This window comes from Gouania willdenowi, chromosome 17, assembly GCF_900634775.1.
Source record: "Gouania willdenowi chromosome 17, fGouWil2.1, whole genome shotgun sequence".
Taxonomy (NCBI): Eukaryota; Metazoa; Chordata; class Actinopteri; order Blenniiformes; family Gobiesocidae; genus Gouania; species Gouania willdenowi.
The window spans coordinates 20,549,631-20,575,875 of NC_041060.1; the positions used below are offsets into that span (position 1 = coordinate 20,549,631).

General features: G+C 38.1%; 1 protein-coding gene across 12 annotated transcripts in view; it reads right to left on the reverse strand.

Moving 5' to 3' along the window:
* LOC114479097 (receptor-type tyrosine-protein phosphatase F) overlaps positions 1 to 26,245 on the reverse strand; it is a 255,606-nt gene that overhangs the window by 179,769 nt on the left and 49,592 nt on the right. The window contains exon 1 of one of the 12 annotated variants that reach the window (XM_028472563.1): positions 5,470 to 5,840. The exons of the other annotated variants lie outside the window; for them this stretch is intronic. The gene's annotated coding sequence lies outside the window, so the exon portion shown is untranslated. Of the gene's footprint in view, positions 1 to 5,469; positions 5,841 to 26,245 lie in introns of those variants that run through there. 12 annotated transcript variants of the gene reach the window in all.

Here is a 26,245-nt window from a genome sequence, read left to right on the forward strand (position 1 = left end):
CAAACACAAACTGTGTGGCCATTCAGTGAAAAAAGATCTGTGTCATAGGAGCTTAATGATTAATCAAAGTGTTCAGTAAAAATTGGCAGAAAAAGAATAGACAAATCCTGTGAGTCAGAGTGAAAACACAACCCAAAACAAACAAACTAGTAGTTAAATTTAAGGTGTGTTTCATCAAAAGAGACATTAATTTGCAGTTCGGTCGCCAAAGATTTAATCTTAAGTAATTTAATTACAACCATTCATGGAAAACTCTGTCAATCATGGAAATAGGTCACTTCAGAAGTTACTCACGCATAATGAAAAATGAATTAAAATCTTGAAGAACCAGGAAAACTGGGCTACAGCGGCTTTTGAAACGTTCAGTCAAAGGAAATGCTAAGAAAGAAAATCAAAACAAAAAAAGTCATACTCACTGCACTTCATTTGTTTTGCAATGATGTTTGACTGGACTGCAATGAGCTAAAAAAGAAAAAGAATGTCGCCAAATTCTTTCTGACATGTCATGCCACTCTCTGACAATGATTTCGACTCAACACCAGGTCGTTCCTTTTACAGGAAGCGACGCTTTAACAGGTCCTGTCACTCACTCCACCGCATCTACACTGACGCATGACAAGGCAACAAATGAAAAGCCATCACTGCCAATGTTGGAGTCATTCAGCACCAGTTACTCAGGAAACTGGTTGAACGCTATCTTGCCAGGTTGTGTTAAACTTGTCTTGAACATGTTTGGGGGGTGAAAGCTTCAGTTTGGATTAACACAGCCGTTGAAGCCACTGGGAGCCGACCATCAGCCGGTGCACAAAAACATCAAACTGGAGACTTAAATTTAGACCTAATAAAAGTAGCATGAGACTGCAGTCAGCGATCGGGAAGTTCTCTGTAGACGTCGTCGAGGCTGAGAAACCCAGTGTTAGTCTGTGAAGTAAGATCTGAAGAAGTGGATTTCCTTTTAAGTGAGCATCAAATTGAGTCATGACAGCATCCAGGCAGTCATTGGATTAACACATTCAGGTCAAAAAGCTAATGAATGTGCTTTAACATGAGACTGTATTAAATACGAAAAAAAATTCTACTTGAAAACCTTTATAGCTCCCCTTAAGACCATTAAAAGCACAAAGATCATGGGAACTTAAGCCAGTGGGATTCTATAAGTGCAAAACAGTTATATACATTATTTACAAACTAAGACATTTTTCTGACGAGCAAGCATTAAGACCTTTTCCTGGTTTGAATGTAAAACTTGAATTTCTGAGCTGGTGAAGCAAAAGGGGCTTTTCTACAAAGTATAAAGAAGAAACTGGTTATCTTACTGCTTCCTCAACCAGTCCTCTCATCTGTCAGCCAAGGCAGCCAAGTCTCCCATGTTTACTAATGTAGAAGCAACCCCTTTATCAGGGAAGAGATTTGTAGGGAAGAGGCAGGGGATTAGCCATCAAATTACCAGGCAGACAGCATCTCTGCTCCAGGGTTGTGAAGCAGTAATCTTTAAGGCTGAAAAGGGGGGAGATCCAGATGAAGGTTTGGGATTGGAGCTGTGGAACTCCTAACTGTGCATGTGTTACATAAAAGTGTGTTTCAGGGCCTATCTTTATCAAAGCCAGTTCAACTTTTATAGGAAAGAGTAGGGTATTTTTCCCCATAAAATTTATGTTTCTGAGCTGTGTAGCATCACATCAGAGCTGACAACACCAGCAGTGCAGCACTTTTGATTTGGGGCGGGGGGCTTTAACAAGAACACTGTAGCTAGGCAGGGCTGGTGGAATTAGATTGCTATGGCCTTGCCTGTGGTTCTTGTATTGTCACCCCACTGCCCTCCCTTAAATAAGCAGCTCTCTCCACAGAGAATACCCCCTGGACACAGGAATGTTTCATCATCGCCACTGCCCCCAGCATCCGTACCAGGCCACAGCGGGCCAAGAGGCACTGCACAGACAGGCTATAAATAAGTCAGGCATTATAATGAAACAAAATGAATCTCTATCCATCTTCCCAAAACAAGCTAGGGACCTCAGAGTTCTGCAGGAGGAAGAGTCATTACAAGAGGAACAAAGTCTTCCATTAATACACGAATCCATCTATATTATCACACATGTGTATGAGTCTCTAAGACTTATTATCCCTTTGGACAAGAGTGTTTTGATAAGAAAGCGACAGAAGGCCTGATAAAGAAAAGAGCATTTGAAAAAATAGGGAGGCCAAACAGACAAAGAAACTAGCAGCAGAAAAGGGATAAATCAGTCCCATGATTATACTTGGAAAACTGTAAACAGTATAAATCAAATCCACGTTTAACTTTAAGTGCATCACAGTTATCAAGGGAAAGGTGACATTACAAACTTGAAATCCCTTTAATGTCCCAACACGAGCAACAAATCTTACCATGTCTTACTTCCATATCAGAAGAAATACCTCATAGGGTATAAAACAGCAGCAATGTATATTTATCATACAAACATTGTTCAGTAATGAAACATCCAGCAGAATAACAATAATAATGCTTAGGATTCCATACAGCGCCTTCCATACACTCAAAACGCTTGACATTGTATTATTTGTTTACTCCACACATAGTGGTGGTAAGCTACTATTGTAGCCACAGGTGCCCTAGGGCAGACTGACAGAAGCAAAGCTGCCATAGTGCGCCACTGGCCCCTCTGACCAATACTCAGTTACAAACCACATTCATACTAGGCAATGGGGATAAAGTGTCTTGCCTGACACCTGGAATTCTCAGTGCTCTCCCATCCAAGTACTAACCAGGCTCAGCCTTGCTTAGCTTCCAAGATCTGACGAGATCAGGCAATGACAGGGAGGTATGGCCACATATGACCTCTAACCTCAGCGTATTTTCCAGAAACAGCCTAATGTGAAGAAGATCTTTTATTGCCAGGGTCTCCCACCACATGGAAGCAGAATCTCTGGCTTCGTCTTACATGGAGAGTACAAAACAATGAAGCTGCCCCTCAAAAATGAAGACTGTCTGAATCAATGTGGGGGCGTAATAGGATGGTGTGGAAAGGGAATGCGGTGTGTGCAAGAAGGGAAAGGTCCTCTGTGACAAAGCTAATTTGTGCAGATGTTGAGAAACCTCTAGTCGCACATCTAATGGTTGAAAGGAGAGATGCTATATAATCACCACATAACAGTCTTTTCAGAGCGGTCTAAACCATGACATAAAAGAGTGATATAAAATGCGGAACAGAAAATCTAAGACATCAGAGGTTTTTCAATCTTAAGTTTACTTTAAATAGGCATCAAGCAAGAAGTAAACTTCCATTTTTAGTTACGCTGGCTACACAAATAGCATCGCTATCCTTAAAATAAACCTGCACTCCTGTTCAAATATGATCTTGTGTCAAACCTAAATGTGTGTTTCGCTATCTTTGTGTAGGAGCTGAAGAACAGTCGCAGACCTAGTTCAGTCAAATGAGCTCCCTGCTCAGGGCAGCTGAGAAAAGTGCTCTTGTCAAAACATGCATGATTCTAGTGGCAGAAAAAAGCTCTTTTCCCCCCACTAAACCTTTTCCTCAGCACCTGCCAAACGGAATGAGCGACAGTCTGCGGAAATAAGTATGTCACAACTGAAAGAAGAAAGTTACGATTGGTAAGGCTAATGTATGACGCAGGCAGTGGCCGCTGATTGACATTTCATATTGTGTAGGAAGTATCAAGTACAGACAGGTAGGAAAATGTGCATACGTTTTTAGCAGTACAGGTATGAGCATGACGTTTAGTCTTACATTTACAGACTACTAATTGTGACCCTGTCAATAATAGGAAGCAGCTGGAAAACCTCTCAATCCTTGCAGTTTCGAGTTTGAACTTTAATAACCCAACACAAGCTTTTATAGGGTGAACTAGCTTATAAAAAAAAATCAAAAGTTCAAACCATAATTACTTCAGAGAATTCTGAAGGGGAAATAGTGAGTAGGGGATATTCTTTACATGGCAATTAATTTACAAGTAAAGATTTCAGCTAAGGCACAGCTTATGATATATGTTCGGACATGAAATCCAATAAAGAGTGGTGGTACACAAATAGGCACAGGTTGTTCCACTGCTCACTTCCTAGACATCCCTTAATGTGTCTGTGGAACATTGCTGGTGATGAAGTGAGAGAGGAAGAGTCGTAAAAGTGGAATGAAGGGTCAGCGGTCTCCATGGCTGACGTGAGCGAGGCCGACCTCCAGGTCAGCCAGTGCGGGCAGAGGTTGGACTTGTTTGAACAAATGATCATTGGTGAGGATTTTTTTGTCCTGTTTGTTTATGCAACTGTGCATCTAAAGTGACTTTATGAATGACCTTTAGATCCATCTCACCAGTCCTACCTTAGAGTGTAGACCTACACTCACTGAGGTAAAATATGGATTTAAAAAAAACAGGTGGAATAGAAACCACCTGAGCTGCCATGGCGATAAGTGAAGTATGTGCAGAAGTCAAACAATTCCAAGACCTAACAAAAGAGCGAAAAAATGATCTCTAAATATGACATCAAGAGGGTACCCTAACCCCAGCAACAACCTGTGAAATGACATACATTTTCAGCAACAAAGAAAGAGAAATCACTCTAAAATCCGCTGCAGGGAGTAAAATGGTGAATTAATGCACTAAAAGCATTTTTAGGCAGTGTTTGGTGTTAATTAAAAGTGATGCACAAAAACTGGCTTGTTGAGGTTTTCTTTAATCAAACACTTTGTAACTAATGATCAACATTAGGGAGCAACAAAAAACAAACCTCTGAATTGCATTTAAATTGAATAAAGCATGTGTATTACAGGATGCGCTTAGTTAAAACCAGGGCCTAGCTGTTTAAAAAAAAAAAAAAAAAAAAAAATTATCATAATTTGTGACTTCAAGAACAGCTCCTCTACAATTATCTGGGATTTCAAAGCCATGCAGTGTCTCCTTCTGACTGGAATTCTTGCTTCTGAAACTTTACCCTTCAGATTGCCACGGGAGATAAAGACAACTGGAAAAACAGGTTGTTTGGCCTCAGCGTAGGCCTAATGCAGTAGAACGGTAGGGTGCCTCACCTTAGCAGCGGTAGCTAGGGGACATTCTATGGCCCTTCTATTCAAAGTCCTCTGAATACTTAGGGGAGGACTTGCACCAGACAGGGCAATTTGCCAGAGAGCCAGCCAATAGAGCCAAGCCAAGACGAGGTTAAACTATTGTTTTGGCTTAACAAGCAAGAGTGAGCAAGGACAAAAGTAAATCAGACAAAGGGGTGGTAAGAAAATACCTGACCACTGAAGTGTAACATCAACTTATTTTGTTACTTTTATTACAAGAGCCATGTTGTGAAGCGTATGTCAGGGAAGCCAAATCGGATGGATACCCCAAGAGAAAGAGTTCTGATGCAAAGATATCAGTAACTTCAAAAAATATATATAAATGCACCTGTGGCTCACTTGCTGTGCTGCAAATGTTTAATTTGTGCAGTGGTACCTAATTTCTACTTACCCATGCATGACGAGCAGATTCGCTTTAAAAAAAAAAAAAAGAAAGAAAAATCCCTTTTATTCCTTTTTATTGGGAGACACTTATTCCGGAAAGCAAGGGTATCCAAATCCGTCACAAGAAAATCCAACAGCACACAAAAAAAGATTATCCCTTAACGATGTCCTATGAAAAACTGAGAGTAGTCCCCAGCTCCGGCTCAGTTATTCCATTCACAGCACTTTTCATTAAAACCAAAGGATCTATTTTTTTTTTTTTTTTTTTTTTTTTTGACTCTTCAGCAATAAGTTTCCAGCTGAGGCTCGAGAGCTGCGTGGCTTGGGGGAGAGATCCTTCAGAGGCAGCTTGTTCACCACGTACTGAGCAGGGTGCTCATTGACTGCCTGGGCTAAGCCAAACCCACCTTGTGATGTCACAAGTGTCAAATTTCAACCAGAGGAGGGAGGGGACGGCACAAGTCTTACCTTTTTGAACTTTGACCAATGAGAGGGAATTGGCGGTTTACCTGCAGACAAAGAGTCCACCACGTGATGTTATGTACTCCTCAGGCTCCTTTGTGTGCTGTTTGTTGACCACATTTGCAGGCAGAGACTGTGACGGAGTGTAAACATTTGAAGGGTAGTAGTCATAAATGTGACTGAAAAACTCTTCTCCGTGTTTTTCCCCAAAGTGTGTTTGCTCAAACTTTAGGGGTGACAGTGTGACCTTGAAACACACAAGTGTTCCCAGAAAAGTGTGATAAAACATTTTCAGGAGTGCGTCGTTATGAATATTGAGAAGGGTTCAAATATAATTGACTATTCTCTCTCGATCTAAAAAAAAAAAAAGGAGGGCAAGACACTAAATATGCAAAATCCTTATACATAAATCTACAAAGAGTAGAGTACACACACACACACACACACACACAGACACACACACCACTCGCAAACACGCTGGTCTTCTCTCCCCCTGGACAAACTCTACTAGCCACAGAGCTAATCATCCACAACAGATGTTCAGAAATGTTCAGTCGGATTTATGACGGAGCTCAGAGGAACAGCCAAGTCAGCCGCTGGTGCTGTTTTTTTTTTTCCTTTCTCTTCCACCCAACAAGGACAAGGGATTGCACCGAGAGAGGATGTCAGCACAACTGCTCTCCCACCCCACCCAAAAAGAAAAAAAAAAAACCTCCCTCACTCCTTGTGATTCACTATCCGAGACGATCGCTGAGCCTCGGGACCTTGGGGAGAGGTTTTTCCTCATTTATCCCAATAAATATTGTGGACTGTAACTCGTTTCAACAGCATCCACATAATGATGTTTTATTTATGTTCAAGTGACACTGACGCGTGTTTTCACATGATCCGTGGCTCAATGTTAAACCGACAATCAACCGATAACATTTAACATCATCAACTGGCCCACGAACGCATTGCCTCCAGCCCCTGTACCTATAGGCCAAGGATCAGGAAGATTTTAACTAGCATAGAAATAAATATCCTCCCAAAACTGCATCTATTATCTACTGCATATTGGTATGTATCTTCAATTAATCAAAATTTGATTACGATTTTGATTATTACACTCAACGATTACAAAAATAACATAAGCGAGAAAAAAGCTAGTTATGTACTTATTTATTTTAAATTATACATGTTTTATTTGCTAAATAAAACCAATAGCCACAATTTAGGATATATACAAAAAATGAAGTGAACAAACTATTTTAATTAATATTTTTTGCACCTTTTTTTTTCTTCATTTTCATTCAGATATTTTTTTTGTTTTGTTTTGCTTTGTGCAAAAGTGAACATACTTGATTTTTGGGTTTGAAGAATTTTATATACGTTTAATATATTTTACATTGTTGTGTACAAAAAAAAAAACTTTTTGGTTGACAAATAGTCGTGATTTCAATTATGACTAAAATAATTGTGATGATTATTTTTTCGATAAGGGCTATTTTTAATTATACAAATGCTGTATTTGCTAAATAAAACCAACATCCACAATTTAGGATATCTACAAAGAATAAAGTTTGGCACACATGAGAAAGAACAAAAGGGAACATACTTGAATAATATTGTAATTCATACTTTGCACTCTTTTTAAAAAAAATTTGCATTCAAATATATATTTTTTTTTTAAGTATTTTTTGGTTTGGTGAAAAAGTGAACATACTCAATTTTAGGGTTTGAATGTTTTTATTTGTGTTTAAAGAATACATTTTACATTGTTTTTTTTTCTTACAAAAAAATTAATACCTTTTTGGTTGACAAATAATAATGACTAAAATAATTGCGATTATTATTTTTTCAATTTTTTTACAGCCGCATTCAGTTAGAGTAACAAATTATTTGCTAAAAATTGCTCCAGTGACTAAAGTGAAACATTTGGTTAATATTACCATCTATGAATGTGTTTCCTTGCAACATGTAATATTAATTATATTGAAACTGACAATGAAATACATTTATTTGTAATTGTAGTCATAGAGATTTCAATCATACTACAGTTTTAATTGTTATAACCCTCAGACCAATGTAGTTGCAGACCCATTACATACACTAATGACTTCCACAACCTTTTATATACTTTCTATCAGGCTGCAAACAGACAACTAATTAAAAACACAGAAACCTAAATGTCTTTAAACAACTAAAACAGGATTTTGATTCAATTCTTTCTACAAAGAGGAATGTTGGTGCTTCTTTTTGCAGCTTTGACAGTCCTGAAGAAAAGAACAAACTGCAGCGCGTTCTACATTTCCCTTTGTTGCTAACAATGGGAGACAGTCTGATTTTACTGGAGGCTTCATCTATGCGCACACAGCAGATATTACAGCAAGAGAATGAAGCATTTTATCATCTATTCTCTTTATTCTTTTCGTGATTAATTTTTATTTTTTTTTTCACTGACTTAATGTTTAACAGGAATCTGTCTGCATTCGTTTGAATAATCTCTATTAAAGAAAACAAATGTTTAAAAATATACAATGCATGTAAATCTGGGCTTTCTTCTTTACACTCTCTTGAGAGTTGAAGGTGCGTTTTGAGAATAACTATTACTCCCACGCTGCTTTGCAATGGAGAAAAAAAAAAAAGATTAAAAAAAAGTTAAGTTTTGAGTGTAAACAGTTTGTGCATAATCAAATGTCACTGAATGGGGATGAAATTGCTTTTGCTGTGAAAGAGCAGGGGTAAAGATTATTTTACTGTTGGTCCAAACATGGAGATAAAACTAATTGCTAGCTACAGCGCTATACTGCAGTTTGTCAGATGCACAGTGGTGAGAGGCATTTTGTATCGAGTGTGGTCTGATTGTCGTAGTGCGAGGTAGAACTCAGAACACAGATGGAAACTTGAGCAGTAACCGCCTATGCCAGATTAAAACTGGCGTCTCGAGTGAGGTTTTGTAGCCTCGGCAGTCTTAAGACTTATCTTTTGCCCCCGCCCCTTCCTCAAATGGCTTGAATGAAGTTAGATTCCCCCCACCAATCCAGATTAGAATTTATAAGACTGTGACAACCTCCCACCACCACCACCACCATCCCCCACTCATTTCATTAGACTGAGAAAAGGTTGACAACCTCTTCAATCTGAGGGAGCTGGCCACTCCCTGATTTAGGATAGTCTGCCAACAAAACCCAGTTAATAGTTTCTAATAAAATCTTGATTACATGCGATCTCTATATTTCTGCCTTTTATTTTTATGAGCGTGTCCAAAAGTCGGAGGTGTTTTGTGGGACAGCGGAGCGTGAATCAAAGCAGACAAACCTCCTCAGCTCCTCCTTGGTAGCTGCAGTTATGGTCTGATGGAGTAGTGAGCCGGCTTTAGTGGGATGGGATGAATCACTATGGCCTCGGGCTTTATCAATATTACTGTCTGCACAAGCTCACATTGCTGCCAAATATTGTTAACAAGACCCTGCATTGAGGTAAAAGGAAATAAAGATCCCGCTGTCATTACATTGCTTTAGGTAAAGCCGAGCAATTACTCAGCGAATGATCATTAGACTCATATCAGTTTTGCTGGAACTTAAATAACGCCGTCAATCCTGGCCAGAAACAGATTTATTTTTTTTTTTGGGGGGGGGAAGTATCAAGTTTCTGTAAAAAAAAATCAAAAAAGAATGAAATGTTAAGAATACAAATAGCGCGTTTTACTTCCTCATTGAGAGGGGTCAGTGACGAACACCGTTCTGGCTGCGTGCCAGTGCCAAAAATGCTGACCTGCGTCGTAAACACTGAGCTGTGAAAGTCGGTGTGCTGCTGCTGATGGCCTCTTAAAACTAGCACTATGTCATTGTGTTCACCAACACAGCTGGGCTGCACCTGTTGGTTCTAAATGTCCAGACGTACAGTATGTCAACGCCAAGATACGGCTGTTAATCCACTAAATCCCTTACCTGCATATGATATCGTATCAAGTCATCAAATAACGAATACGAATACTATTATTTTAATGAAACCATGGTATCACGTGAGAAGCAGTGATGGCCTAATGGAGGGTTGCTGGTTTGAACCCCACCGTGGGTCATTGCTTGGGTCCTTGAGCAAGGCAGACAAACACTTGCGCAGCGCCATACAAACACGTATGAATAAAAAAGGTGTAGGCTATCAATCAAACAGTTGGTAGCAGCGTGTAGCATGGATGATAAAAATACTTTAGTCTACTTTTTAGCAAAAATATTTGTTATTTTTGAAGTGTTTAAAAGTATGTAAGTATGGCATTAATTTAGTGCTAAAAACCAACGCGCATAAAAACTGTTATCGCACACAGTTACACCACTTTCTGCGCGCGGTGCCTTTCTGTGCGCTCGCCGTCTCAGTCTGTTACTTCTGCGATCTCCCCGTGCACGGTGATGTTGAGTTTTTGCACTTTGGGGGCGTGCATTGCATAGACGGCCCCTTCTTTCTGATTGGTCACTTTAAACGTCCCTTGAAAAACGGTCAGAGCCAATCAGAGGTACAGAGGTCATCACAGTGGAGAGTATAATAGAGGAGCTGGAAAAAAAAAAAAATAAATTTTTAACTTAAAACCCATGTATCTATTCAGGCCTTTGTGTAATTTACTGTTACATAATCGTATGGTTTTAGTATTTATAGATTATTTCTTCGACATTATTCTTTATTGTGTTTTATTAACATTTTACTGTTCATAATTATTACATATTTGATTACATTTTTGTATCATCATTAGGGGTGTTGATTCGGTGATCTATCTCAATATTACGTTGCGCGATTCTCGGATCAATTAAAAATGCATCCATATCAATTTCTTGTTATTTAAAAAATAAGCTAAAAAAAATATTTAAATTTATTTATTTATTTATTTTTTTGCCCAGCTTGTGTTTTTTCAATAAAATTGGATGTTATTTTTTATTTTAAGTTGTTGGCACATGGCATGTTAAAGCCAATGTTTTGAGTGTAAAATATGCCAATAAAATATATTTCATACATAATGTTCTCATGAAAGTGTACACATTTACAGATTAGTTGTTTCTTAAATTATATCTTATATATTACATCTTATATTTTGTCCGTCACTTCTACTCTGAATTGTATTTGATTTGTTTGAAAAGTGCAGTATAAATTAAAGTTTGATTGGTTAGCTGCTTGTCATGTTTGATTAAACCAATGTAGCTGATTAAAGTGGTCTAACTGTGCGCGATGACAGTTTTTATGCGCTTGGCTTTTTGGCACTAAATTGACGCCATATGTAAGACCATGTTTTAAGAAAGTAGCCTAATGGTTTCCTATTACAATTGTTAACTTAATATTACAAAAAAAGCAGTATTGTTATAGATTTTTTTTAAACTGTTTTAGCGCTATTATGACATGTTAATGCAAAAATATGAGTCAATGAGTGCAAAACAGAAGCTTTTCAACCTAATCCTTGCTTCTATTTACTAAACTATGGTCACTGATTTACCACAGAAGGAACAAAGACACCATCACATTCATGCTATCTATCAAGCTATATGGTATCATGAAATGTAGTTTATTGGTTGCAAGTCAACAATCAGGTAATTATTTTTAATGAGTCAGCGTGTAGAAACGAAAGCCTGTGCCCCCCTTGTGTTGATAAAAGGCAATGCAGCCCTCATTTGAAAATTAATATTGCAACCCCAAAGGGAGCTTCCTTTTACAGTCAACGTGCACTTATGCAAATCCCAGTCTCATTCTTATTAATTATGCATATATAAAAATCCCCAATAGTCGTGCCCTGTGGACCTAAATGAAAATACAATAATATAAAAGGAAGCTCTGTGGTAATGTAATGCGACTGTGCAGCCATGGCGACAGTTGGGGACACCTTGGTGCAACGTCGACATTATTTAAAACATTTTAAAATAGCAGAAAAAGGAAAAAAAATAAAAACTGACTTTTGAACATCATCAACAATTCAAAACGCCAAGGACACAACCCTCCCCTCTGATGTCTGTCTGCAGATAACGCTGGCTCCAGCATCAAGAGAGGAGGTGATGGGACATGGCGACGGGGTGTGAAAAAGACAAGGACAGTGGAAAAGAGTGCACATAAAAACACAGATAAGATTGGCTTCACGGTGCTGACCTTCAGTGATTGCTGCGGTGTGTACGTGCCCGTGGACCATATGTGTGGCGCATGTGAATGTGTGCATGTGTGTCTCCCACCCTGCGAGGTAGGAGTGCCTGCATGCCTATATAGACTCGTTAGTTACAGATGGAGGGAGAGCAGGAGACGAGGTGGAGGTACGGTAATAGTAGGGAAGATGATTGAGGAAGGCACCTCTTTTTCCTGTTACTTGTTGAAAATCAAAAACTACGGGCGCTCTCTATTACACTGGGTTGCTGACAACAGGCGGGGCAACGCTCTCTAGAGGGAATGGCAGAGCATGCTGCCGAATGCACAAGACAAATCATTTTTATTTGTGAACCCGGCGGGTATTGACAAACTGGGGATGCATTTAGATAGCCCAATTAAAAGGGGGAAACGAAGCAACAATGAGGCACTTTACAGCACTGTGCCCCCCATCTGCCCTCTGGCCCCCAGTGCTCCCAGAGCCTCTCAACAGACTGGCTGTCACGCATAGTGCACTTAGTGAGGAGGGGGTACGTGGGTGGTAGAGAGGAAAAAGAAACAGATGATGATACAGCATGATGCTTTAAGGTGAAACATATATTATGAGATGATGGGGAAATTTGTCAGAGCCTGTGTGACAACATCATTTATACTGCTTCATAGGGCTCGGCAAAAAATCCATTTAATCGATTAATCAAATTTGTAGATAATATCTATTTATATATTTATTTATTTCCCTACCACAGTTTTTTTGGACTTTTTTGCGTCCGCGATGTGAGCCAGCCCTACTGCTTCATAACGCTTGTCTACTTTCTGCACACTCATCGGGAATGACTGTGGTTGACCTTAACCCATTTATCCAATTAATCCAAAGTGTGACAAGGCATATCATAGGGGTCAAGAAAAAGGATCTGAATGGATCAGCTCTTCCTTCAAAGATTAAGTCCGTAATCAATGAAACGTAGATTGCATTTGTTACTTTGATCAATTATTAAACCACTATAATTGCTGTGAAGTAGACCTGGGCATTATATCAAAAGTAGACATATATCGCAATTTCTGTTTTGGCGATATAGAAAATTACAATATCGAGGTATATCAATATATTTTTATTCTATAGCGTATTTTTTATTAAAATACTCATTTTAGGAGTCTCTGCTTTTGGTACTTCTCAGAACAGCACAGTTAGATAGATTGTTGAGTGTGTCCTATCCCAGACCCATCACTAAACAAGCCACACTACAGAACTCACTCACACATGCTGTCCCTGATAGGAGAAAAAGCCAAAAGTAGCACATCTTGTGCAGCTGTTTGTTAATAAATGTGCCTGTGTGGCATTTTTTGCATCAGCAAATTCAATCCAGAATTGTCTTTATTAGTATATTGAGTTTACGCATCATCCTCACCTTTGGTATGGGAGGAGAAAAGGATAGAGTTAGTTGGTTAGCTGTCTGATGAAAAGCCAGTGAGGAGAAAAAGCCATGCTGTAGTGTGCTGTGACCAGCTGTTCAGCAGTGTTACATTTCACAGGGTGTAGTCAACAGACCCACAACGATGCAAGCTGTTTTTACAATTACTTCTGTTTTTTCTAAAGGGGAACAGTTTTCTATTGTCCCCATTATGAGAACTGAAATTGAATATGTATTTCAAACAGTTAAACATAAAAAAAAAAACAAAAACACACACACAAAGCACTGCTCATGAAACTAGTTAACAGCTAGTAAATAAATATTAAGAGTATTGTAGCAGTTATAGGGTGGATGAAGGTCAGTATTAAGGCTGAACGATTAATTGCATTTGCGATATTATCGCGATATCATAAAACGCAATTTTCTAAACGCAAAGGCTGAAATTTTTTATTTTTTTTTGTAATAATTTATTTTAAGTTTGTTGGAAGTTTGATTTACCTAAAAAAACGTATAATTGGTTAAAACAGTTATTAGTTCTCCTTAATTTTCCTGCAGTTTAGTATGTGTGACGTTACCGACTGGATATTAGTAAGCTTTATTTTATATCTGTTAATTTTATTTATTAATAGGCTGTCCTGTTAAGTTCATGAAACGTGAAGTTAGCTAGATATGCTGAAGAGGTAAAACCACAGATTTGTTTGCTTTATTGTTGTAATTTGTGATTTAAAATGTATATTTTATATTTATTTAAAGTTTAAATAAATCTGAAATTGTTTATTATGAAACAGATTTATTTATTGTTTGTGTTCATTGAAAAATACATTACAAGAGGCCCTTGAAAAAAATAATTGCATATTAATCAGAATCAGAATCAACTTTATTGGCCAGGGGTGAATGAATACACACGAGGAATTTCTTTTGGTGACCTGTGCTCTCTCAGGTAGTATAACATTAAATAATAACAATCAACTAGAATAAAGAAGAATAAATAAAATAAAGAAAAATAAATGAAAAAAGAAGTATAAACATAAATATAAGAGTAGTTAGACTAATATGTGCAAACTAAATAAAAATAACAAGATAATAATAATAATAATAATAATAATAATAATGAAATAAAATAAGAATACAATAATAATAATAATAATAAGATAATAGTGCAGTAGTGCATTGATGAGTAGTGCAGTGCATTGATGAGTAGTGCAAATAGGTGAACATTTAAATGAAAAAATTATGTCCATGAACATTCACAGTGACAGGTTGTTCCAGGGTTGATATGTTTAGTTCCAGGTTATATCACAGTAACAGAAACAGGTCCGACACTCTTTGACTGTTTAGTGTTGATCAGAGTGACAGCCTGAGGGAAGAAACTGTTTTTATGGCGGGAAGTTTTGGCGTACAGTGATCTGTAGCGTCTGCCGGAGGGGAGGAGTTTAAACAGATTGTGTGCAGGGTGGGAGGGGTCTGCAGTGATGCTACCTGCCCGTTTCCTGACCCTGGACAGGTATAGGTCTTGGATGGAGGGCAGATCGACACCGATGATCTTTTCTGCAGTCCTGACTATCCTTTGTAGTCTGTGTCTGTCTAGTTTGGTTGTAGATCCAAACCAGACAGTGATGGAGGTGCACAGAACAGACTGAATGATGGAGGTGTAGAACATTATCAGCAGCTCCTGGGGTAGGTTGAACTTCCTCAGCTGTCGCAGAAAGTACATCCTCTGTTGTGCCTTTTTCCTGGTTGTGTCTATGTGGGAGGTCCACTTCAGGTCCTGTGAGATTGTGGATCCTAGGAACCTGAAGGAGTCCACGGTAGCCACTTTGCTATTCAGAATGGTAAGGGGGGTGAGTGGGGGGGGATTTCTCCTGAAGTCCACTGTCATCTCCACAGTCACATTAAATCGCAATATTAAGGAAAAAAATTGCATTATTTTCCAAAATCGTTCAGCCCTAGTCAGTATACAGAACACGTGTCTATATATTGGTATGCGCTAATACTTCGGTTATGGATATTGAACACGATACCAAGGTGTGTACTAAAACATGCTCTGATACCAATGTGTAATTGTAGTCATCAATAAACAATTCCATTTAATTTACAAATGAGGCAGTTTGGTGGTGAAAGAACAATGTCTGTTGTGTGGAAATACTCTAAGGCTTGAGAGAGTGATAATGCTAAGTCAGACTGCAACTTGTGCACCACAAAATTATCCAGAGGGAGTTAAAAAAAAAGAGAAGGTTCAACATCAGTATTCAGTATCAGTGACTACACGAATATGAGTACTTTAAAGCTGGTATACGAAGTTTCTGAGAAATCTACACTATGTTTATGTAGGATTCTTTTGAAATGCGAAAAAATACCTAACTAGTATTTTACTATGGTCTACTGCCGGTGGGCATTCATATACATTAATGTATATAAGTCCCTCCTTTGTCCTATAGACCCCTATACAAATGGAAACGATTGCCAAGTGTGCCCAGCCAATAGGCTTTGACTTCCTGTTTTTGAGTCTGTCAATCAAAGTGAATGTGGAACTGTGCACGGAAACAAGGCCAACAACAGCAAACAGGTAAATATGATTTTGGCTCTTACCTGACCCATAGACATATCAATGCAACCTTGTTATGTTCCGCGATGCGCGTGCAGAAAAGTAGAGGCGTGGCTTCTGGTAAATTATCAGAGGCAGTGGGAGGAAGTGGAACTGTTCAGGGCAGGACATCGAGACGTTTCTCAGAAACTCTGGATATCAGCTTCAAGGACGTTGGTGCACATTTAACCATGCACACGTCGACTGCCAAAACACTTGTTTTTTGGTTTGTCTTCAGTCCCGTTATTAAAATAACCAAATCGTTCAGCCCTAATTTGAACACCCCCAGTCGTGCTCACATGCTTGTAAAGAGAAAACTACTGCCTTCTGGAAATACTTCGGGATAAAAACACAAAACTTTCATATTGTGATTAACCCGGGTCGTAGCTGAACCTCATTGAACAGCACCTACATCAGCCTGTATGCTTCAACCTGATGTTAGCAAGCTCTGCAAGCTAGCGTTAGCATGTTACTGAGAAAGAAGATTTAGTTACTGTGGTTATTGATACATGTCTGCGTTGTTTGTATGATGAGTCAGAGCTTCACTAGTATTCAGAATTAGGTGGCTATCTACCACCTCTATCTCATTCTCAATTTCCCTGTTGATGCTAGAAAAGCCTGAAAAGAGACTTTACCAGTTACTCTGATGAGTAATTCATTGTTTGAAAAATGTTTCTTTTGTGGCCTTGTGTGTAGTCGCGAGTGTTTGATGCGATTGTTGATCATATTGATTTTTCATCATTAATATTGTTCCGCCTATGGCATGTTGGACTTTTTATAGTCCAAATGTTAGTCGTTCTGTGCTTTAAGCTAATACAATGCTTGGAAATGTCACACATTGATTTCCACTGTTCATTGTTTTCTTTCCAGAGTCATTTTCTTCCTTTGATTCACCACTGAAGAGCTTTGCTATCAGCCAACGCTTTAAATAGGAAGCTTGACATGAGAGTTTAGAGATAAAAAGTCAGCTTGACACAACCATGAATATAAACATGTAATGCATGTTAACAGGGGCTCAGAAATACCTAACGAGGTGGCACGTATGTAAAAAGGAGTGTGATCAATCCAAGTGTGCATTGCAGTTATGTAAAGGCTGGCGCACACTGAGATTTTTTCAATCGTTGTACTCAGCTCCAGCTCAAACTGTGCGACTCAATTGCAGAGTCTGAATATCCGCAGCTCACGATTCATGTTCTCACACTATACGAACCGACACGCTGACCCGATCTGACTGCTCACACTGTACGTCCATACGTCACATGTCGGGATCTTGTTTCCGGAAATGCAACGTACAAATTAGAAGAAGAAGAAGAAGAAGAACTCTGAAGCCTCGCTATTAAAACATATGAAGAAGAAGAACCCGGAATGGGAGAGACTCTAGCAAATCTCAGCAAAAAGAGCTTTAAAAACCGGCGATGTGATGAAAAAGCCAAACCTGCCACAAAATGTTGATATTGTGCCATCCATCCATCCATCCATCCATCCATTTTAAGATCCACGTGTTCCTGTTTTTCAGGGTCTGCCGGTGCCCAACTACAGCTCACACTGGGCGTAAGGCGGGGGTACACCCTGGCCAGGGCGCCAGTCCATTGTGCTTGCTAGTGATTAATAAAAGGATCTTTGTGGCATTTTTATCTACTGGCTTTGACCTATTATAGTTTTTCTTGTAAAACAATATTGGAAAAATAAAAAATATCACCTATCACCATTTAGAGGAAAAATATTGAGATATGAAAATTGGTCCATATCACCCAGGCCTAATGTAACAAAAGCAGTAATGTTTCATCTTGTAAAGGATATGATTGTCCAAACTGTGGGAAATGAGGGGTTCATAAAACTGCTTAAAGTAGGATTTTATTACCATGAGTGCGTTACCTCAAAAAAAAAAAATTGGAAATCACCAGACTGATCTGCTGCCTTGTTATGTAGCAAGTGTTGCAAATTCGAATTGATTTGTTGGGTTTTCCCTTTTTATTACATATTTTATATTTTGATAGCGCTTTGAGATGACTTTTGTTGTAATTAGCCCTAAATAAATAAAGTTGAATTGAATTAAATTGAATTAATGCTACACCAGTTTTGTTAAACAAAGTAAAGACTGTGTGTGACTATAATAACTTGCCTGTTTGTTTGATGTTAACTGTAGTTAGAAGCAGTTTGATAAATTGCTCACATAATCACATAATAATAAAGTACCCTGACTCTTTTTCCATTTAGGGCGACTATTTTAAGTAGGTGAAATGGTTTGTTTTGCTGGTAAAAAACTTGAAAATAGTCTAAATGATCTGAATGAAAAAAAATGTGACAAAATTGAGAACATGATTTTACTAAGAAAACATTGTGAGACTGTTATGTCTCAAAAAAGAATACTATTTACAGCCGTTTATAATGTTTTTCAATTTCCGATTAACTTCTGTTTCAGTTTGCTAAATTGTTTCTGTTTGATCATTTTTTATATTATATACTGTATGTCATTACTGGTATTTAAACTGAAGTGCACGTGAAAAAATAATGTGGAAATGAATGATTTTGTCCCAAAATATGTACGTGAAGGTGTAGTCTTAGTCATTTCAGGAGGTGATATCCATCATGCAAGTGAGGGTATATTCCAGGCTATGCTGCCATTTCTGCCACATTTTGTTTCAATTAGAAAAAGGAAATAAATAAAGAAGGAGATTCCATGATCCCCAAAGATTGGCGGCCCTATATTTCAACTAAAAAAAGTTCTCACCAGCTCTTCAACTGGGGTGTAAACTTTGTTGATGTAAGAAGTTGAAATGTCGAAGGCTTCAGTCACCATTCTCTGCAGTGTTTCTCACACCTCTGATACATTTCCCACTAAACAAAGCAATGATGCTCTAATAATTTGTCATTGACATTAAGGGAAAAACAAGTTAGACACCAAAGAGTGCATTCAAAAACACAAATCAACGCTAACCATGTTAATAGCTCTCATCAGCAATTATCTTCTCAAGCTAGCATTTTCACTTGAGAGCATCCCTTTGCAACAGTTAAAAGGAAAAGGGGCATGAGATGCCCCCCTCTGTGGAAAAAGCCTGCTCCCTACGTTAAAAGCATACAAACCACATTTAATGTGTTAGTTCCTCACCAAACCACCGATAATGGGTTGAAAGCTTTGTTCACGTGATGGGAAGTTACAGAATGACTTACAGTAAATGTCATGATATGAAAATTATTCAAATGAAACTGCTGATACATGCAACAATGCAAGACTTAAACAAAGTACACACATTGAAGTTCTACTTCCTCCAAAGAAGTAAGAAATGTCCCTTTCAAAAACAAGTATGTGAAAGAACCCCACACGGCGACCTGTCGTCGGAGCGGATGAAAGGCCTGTCAAATGAAAGAGTAATCCATCACTTGTGCCATTTTGCATTTGCAAGGGTCAATCTCTCCCACAATGGGTTTGACTGACAGAAAAAACATAAGAGCACTCTTGTTGTCCAACAACAGTAGAAAAAGAAAACAATGGCAACTGCATCACTTTAAAGCCAAAAGGACCAGGGGAAGAAAAATAATCAATGTTAAGCACAGAGTGTAGTGCTCAGGGTTTGGACTTTAACTGCTTGGAAAAGTGTGAGATTAAGACATAAACGCACTTTTAAAGTTATTTACTTTTATAATGGCTGACATTTATGGCTTGTATCGATTAGATTACCCATGGAACTGTCCTTTGTTTTGGCTTTGTGGTCTTAACAACTGCCCATTTTCTCTGCAGTCCTTTCCCAGTGTCCAGGCAGCCGCCTGCCTTTGTGCGAACAGTTCGGTACTAACACATGCTAAATAAATATAAATAGGTTAACAAAGCTAAATGGTAACTGTAGCCAGCTGGGGTTTATAGTAATTGTCGTTCTCTTCATTAACCATTCACAGCAGAGAGAAACAAATGGACTTCAACTGACAAGAAAGCTAACCCAAAATAGTTAAGGTGATAAAATATTCAACATAAAACTTCTTTTTATAGAACCAGTACCTCATAAATTTATAGAGAATAAATGAGTGGATTAATTTGGGTTCTAATGGAAGGGAAAGTCAGTAATTTCCCTTCCTTCCAATTCAGCTTCATTTAGCCTTTAAGGAGTTACACCTTCAATTACTTATCTCAGGAACTACTCGCTGCATGCTAGTTCACAAGTGCACTCAAGGCATTGCTGTAAAGAAGGACTCTGTGGCTTAAAAGAGCAACCTAATAATGACCGACATCGGAGCCTAGGTGCTCCAGCGGGAGACTATGTTGTTGTTTTTCTCGTGTCCAGTCTTTCTGCGACTTTTATGTTTCATAGGGGAGTTTTTAACAAATACTGAAGTGCTAAGGAGAAAGGCCAGCGGAGTAACAAAACAAACACTACAGTAGACTTAAAAAGCACCATGCATTACACCAACGATACCAGCTATGCAACCATTTTCTTACATTGAATTGAAGTCATCCTATAATGCAACGTTAGTCAACATAGCTGACAATTTGGTTGAAGAAAAGAAAGGCTTAGAAATGTTTGCATTGAATGCCTGACATGTTTATTGTGCCTTAAGCACTATGGCTAAGCCTGCTGAGACCTTTAGGATTTTAGCAGCCGAGCCGGGCCAGCTGTCGAGTTGGTCTCAGACACAAGATGATCGTGACTTCAGTATTAAAGTAGACACTAAAGCACAAGAATGGCCACATTTACATGGGAGCTTTAATTCCTCTTTAAAGCGGAATAAAAGTGAATTCTTCTTTAAAATGACCTTGTCAAAAACTTAATTCCTAATGCTAATGTAATTCCAAATGAAATTTAATTCTGGATTAAATTTAATTCAGAATTAGGTGGCTGGTTTATTCCGTTTTAAATATTCCAAATTAAATAATTCCTCTTTTTTGTAAACACTGGTTTTTTGTTAATGCTTAAAGCCGCTTTAAGTTAATTTCCAGTTGTTTTGTGCATGCGCGACTAGCGGCAATGACGTGTTTGGTGACAACATAATCCAAGATGGCCGTCCGGACTTGCGCAGACATAATAACAAGAGCCTTAAAAGACATGGATCTACTGAAAAGAGTGGATAGACAAAGCCGGAGGCATAAACGTGCGGAAATTAACATAGACACATGGACTTATTACACACACAAAGATCAGCAAACGGAGCTGGCTTCATCGGACGGGTGATACTAAAACCCGGAGACAAAAGAAATGCGTCCCCTTACTGCTGTACAGGCCGTAATATCACCAAGTTTATCATTGTAACGGTTGTTAGGGCTACAATATTTACCAGGGAGCAAATATTTATTCTTAATATTTATATTATTTACTGGGCTTTATTTACCGGTGATTAGTTCATATCTCCCCTTCCGCTCCATGAACCAAAGTGTGTTATTGTCGAGCTGCTGCTTCAAAACTACAATCAAAATAAAGGTGAAAACAGTTTTCATGTGTGGCCTTCTGTGTTATAGCTGACAATAAAAGGTTTGTTGTGTGTTTTTCCCGAGAGACGTGATACGGCACATTCTCCCCCTGTCCAATCAGAGCCTTCCCAACCCCCACACCAATTAACTAAAGCCGAATAAACCGGTTTTCCATGTAAACCTAAATTCGGGAATTACTTCCGAATGATTTCATTCGGAATAACTAATTGCTAATTAAAAAAACATCATGTAACCGTGGCCAATACAATTCAAGCTACTTTTCTCTTTACAATTCAAACACACAATATACTGTATACTACTATATTGCAATAGTCTTTGAGTTGTTGTATCTGCTCAATCTTTCCCTTGAACTGGAAATATTAAAGCTAGCTAAAAGCAAAGGAAAACTAAAACGTGTGTAAATCGACTGCATCTATCCCTACCAGGATCCCAGCAAACACTGACCCTTGGGATTGAAATGTCATCAAACTGCCTCACACATTAAATCATTTTCTTGGTTTTTCCTAGGGATTCTAAGTACAAGATAAAGCATTGCATCTTCAATTAAATTAGATAGATTAGCTCTTCGGGTAGTTTTGCATCAGCGTTCGCATTAGGCACGGAAGGGGATCAGCATTCCTGGAATGACTAAATTCCATTAGGGTTCCCTACTGTCTGCCGCCTTAGCACAGCATGTAGTGGGCCACCATGTTGCTAACCCCAAAGCACGTTTGCACAGGATCTCCTTTTCTTCCCCGACTTCCAACTCAAATGGTGTTTAATGACATTCTGTGGGTCAGACAGCAGGAACTACAGCCAAGTGAACACTACACGCCATCATACCACACATATCTGATTATAGGAAGTTAGTGTGTTGGGAAAAAAAAAAGGTACAGCTGCTATTTCCTCCACAATTTGATCCCCCTGCTCTGAGCTGCACAGCTGATCTCATCGGACTGCCTCAAACTCAAATGTGAGGTGAACCGTGATGCAATTTCCCTCAGCATCTCCTGATGCCGCCTGACTGGTGTTCCGCCTAAATAACAGCTTCTTACTAGGGAAATGCTCACATCGCTGTAATGAGTATTGCCACTGTGGCAAGATATATTGTTGACATTGCTAACAACAGTGGTGTAGTGGACAAATGCCACCTCTGTGTCAATGTGTGACAATAGGCCGGGCTACACTTGTCTTTTCAATGTGACCTTTGAGTTTGAGAGTGTTAAAACGGAGTATGAAACGTGCTGTTGATTCACACTGGACTCCAACAAAAAATTCGGAAAACGGACAGAGATTACAGAATCAATTCCCTGAAACTTGCTACATGACACGGAATATACATTTTTCAATACACTGTAACACATTTTTATGTTATTTTTCCCATAAAACGGATACATGTGTAGCAAGTGTAAAATCAATAGTCAAATATTTAACTCATTTAAATTAGCATTTTGGCATGATTAGGGGACGTTCAGTATTCCAATTATTACAATAAATTAGGGAAGGCCAATATAACAAAAAAAATAAAGAGAAATGGCTATACACTGAATATGTTTTGGGAAAATTTGAAAAGGAAGATCAGAGTCCCAAATATGAAACAGTCACTGTCTACATCAAAAAAAATGATTAATTTTTATAAACTTGGATTTTTTTTCCTGATATACATATATATATTTCCTAGGCTAAATATACTGGTACACATATATTAAAAGTGGCATAGTGGAGTATTCAGTATATCATTCTGAACACCCTGAACACTTCGTAAATCTTAATGAGAGCAACAAATACAAAGGTTTGAGACTTTGTAGGTCTATTTTTTGGGTAATGTTGCAGTTACAAATTAAAAAAAAAAAAGTAAAAAATATCAAGTCTGTTAAAAAGCTTATATTAAGAGGAAACCCAATGATGTTGAACTTCCATTTTGTGGGCAGTCCCAAACTTGATGTCTTTACTGGTGTACTGCACTACTGTCACAAAAATGTTTTGTTTGGATTCAATGAATTGCTTTTTTTTCTATGTTTCAGAACAAAATTCTCACACCACGCACTTTGAAATTAACAATTTCGCAGCACAAGATTTTGCACACGATTATGTCAGTTTATGTCATTTAAACACTTGCTAACCATTCAACCACCCATTTTACAAGGGGAAATATTCTTAAAATGCATGATATTTTCCTAAAACAAGTAGGTGAGGAAATATTACATGACATTCAACTATTTCAGTTTCAGAAAGTTAATTACATCATTAGTTATTTTTTCCGGATGGCAAAAAATCGGAGGCTCTATATTTGAAAGGTTTTCCTGTGGCACTGATTTCTTTGTTAAACCTTTCAGGAAGTAGCATTACAATCTATCATAAAGATTTAATGTTTATGTGCTAATGAGTCGGACTGGTTTAATTCAATAGCAAAAACTTGGCAATGTGTTTACAATTTTTATATGAGTAAAGTGCTCTGTGTAAAGTGTTTTACCAGTTAAACATGACCATAATATAATGTTGGTTAGCATAATTTAAATAGACTGGGCCAACTAATACATTATTTAAGTGATTCAAGGATGAGCAAATTGCCTAAACTAAGTACCGTATGTCTTTTTTCTTAAGGAACCATTGCAGAAAACAAAAATAATTGGCCAACACAGAATAACTCTCATCAGATTCAATTACGCTTTACAGCTGTTGTTACTGGGATCTTCCTGAAACATTACAATGGCAATGAAAACATATTCTTTGGGGGGAGAAAAAAGGTCCTCTCTGAGAAACCTGATGCCTCATTTTTTTGAGGCGAGGCATTGAAATGGTGTCACCAGATGGCCATTACGTGTGGGCGGACAAGCCAGCTCGGTAGCAAAATATGTTCACTGCTATATTAAACTAACCCGATGTCCCTTATGTGACAAATTAGACTACATGTCAAATATCCTAAACTGAATTGGCATTTTAAATTAGGCAGGCTTAACATAAAAAACAAAAACAAGAGGAGGAGGAGAAAAGTCTCTGGGGCAAAACATGACTATTATTTTGGGAACTTAGTTGGTCAGTAGGGGTGTTGAATCGGCGATATATCGTAATAATATGTTACGCGATTCCAGCATCGATTCTAAATGTATCATATTGATTTTTTTTTCATTATTTATAAAAAAAAATTTTTAACCTTTATTTAACCAGGAAAGTCTTTTCCACTACAGGAGACATTGTAACTGCTCTGAAACCTGGGCATGTTGACCAGCTTGTGTTTTTTTCAATAAAATCTAAAAAGAAAGTACTAACTTTCTGCATTTATTTGTTGTTCTAGGCATATACATCAGTTAAATTGTTATTTTTTTATTTTAAGTTGTTGGCACATGGCATGTTAAAGCCAATTTTTTAAGTGTAAAATATGCCATTAAAATATATTTCATACATAATGTTTTCATAAAGGTGTACACATTTACAGATTAGTTGTTTCTTAAGTCATATTTTTTTTAAAAATCGCAATAGTCGCTGTATACTTCAATATCGGGATATATTGTATCGTATCGTATCGTGAACTGTGTATCGGGATATGAATTGTATCACCAGATGCCAGGCAATACACGCCCCTATTGGTCAGTATTATCCAATACAACTGTAAGTCTGATGGTATCTGTTTTAGGCAAATCTCTATATCAAACAAGCTAGTTTTGTATTTTTGAAATGAAATTCATGAAGTTTGCTACACATTTCCTGTTGTCCTTACCACAGCTCTTCCTTTGTGTAGTTCAAAGGCAAAGTACATATTTCAAAGGTAAATGTGGAACGTCAACTGATTTCCCCCAGCGTGGCACCCTCGTTAATGGGAAACTAATCGGAGTGGACAAGAAATTAAAAAAAAACATGCTGTGACCTTTTAAGTTGGAGGGACAAAAAAAAAAAAAAAAAAGGCTGCGTCTACATTACAAAGTAAGATCGGACCGTAAGAAAAAATTCCATCACGGAACTCAGAGTGTGACTAATAGGTAGTGAAAGAGGTGGTCTGTAACCTGAACTCCAAGCCTCCGCTGCCATTTTGTGGTAGGAGCAGTGTGGGGTTTGACAGGTGGACCACCTGCACATGCAGCCACGCCAGCGCTGCACTGGCAACGCCATTTGTTACACTTCACAATCCCAGTGGTGGGAAATCCCTCTTTCTGTGTCAACTTTATCAAACTTTTATGCAAACCACAAAAGAGGAAAGGAGGTTGTCAAGGAGGGTGCAAAGAACGCTTAAATAGAATATACATGATTAAGATTAAAAATATATATATACTGCAACAAAATACACATTTAGCCTTAAACTGATGGTCCTCTTTAACTTTAAATATTCAATATCATTACCTGATATAGAGATGGCATTAGTCCAAGCATAAAAGCCTTTATTTACAAACTCTAAATAGCTGTATTGTCTGCATACAAACCAGCCTGGGTAAGCTTAGCTACTATGTTACTGTGTGCCTTAGACTCAATAGGCACTCGACACGTTGTACGACTGCTAAAGAAAGTCATTCAATTTCATAGACACCTGAAAGTCTGCTGGGGAAGTCAGAGGCAAGTGCAAACAACTTGTATTTTAAATTATATAATTGTTCGAAAGCCAAATGCTTTAGATGACGCTGTATACACTGATGAGAGGAACATACTGTATATTTTAGGAGGGCCTCTGATTTTCTGCGATTACAGAAAATGGACGGAAATAATGAAATTAAACTTCCTGAAACAAAGATATTGTTACCTTAAAGCTGATATCCGGAGTTTCTGAGAAATCTATGTTTATGTATGATTCCTTTGAAACGCAAAAAAATACCTAACTAGTCTTTTACTATGGTCTACTGCCGGTGGTCAT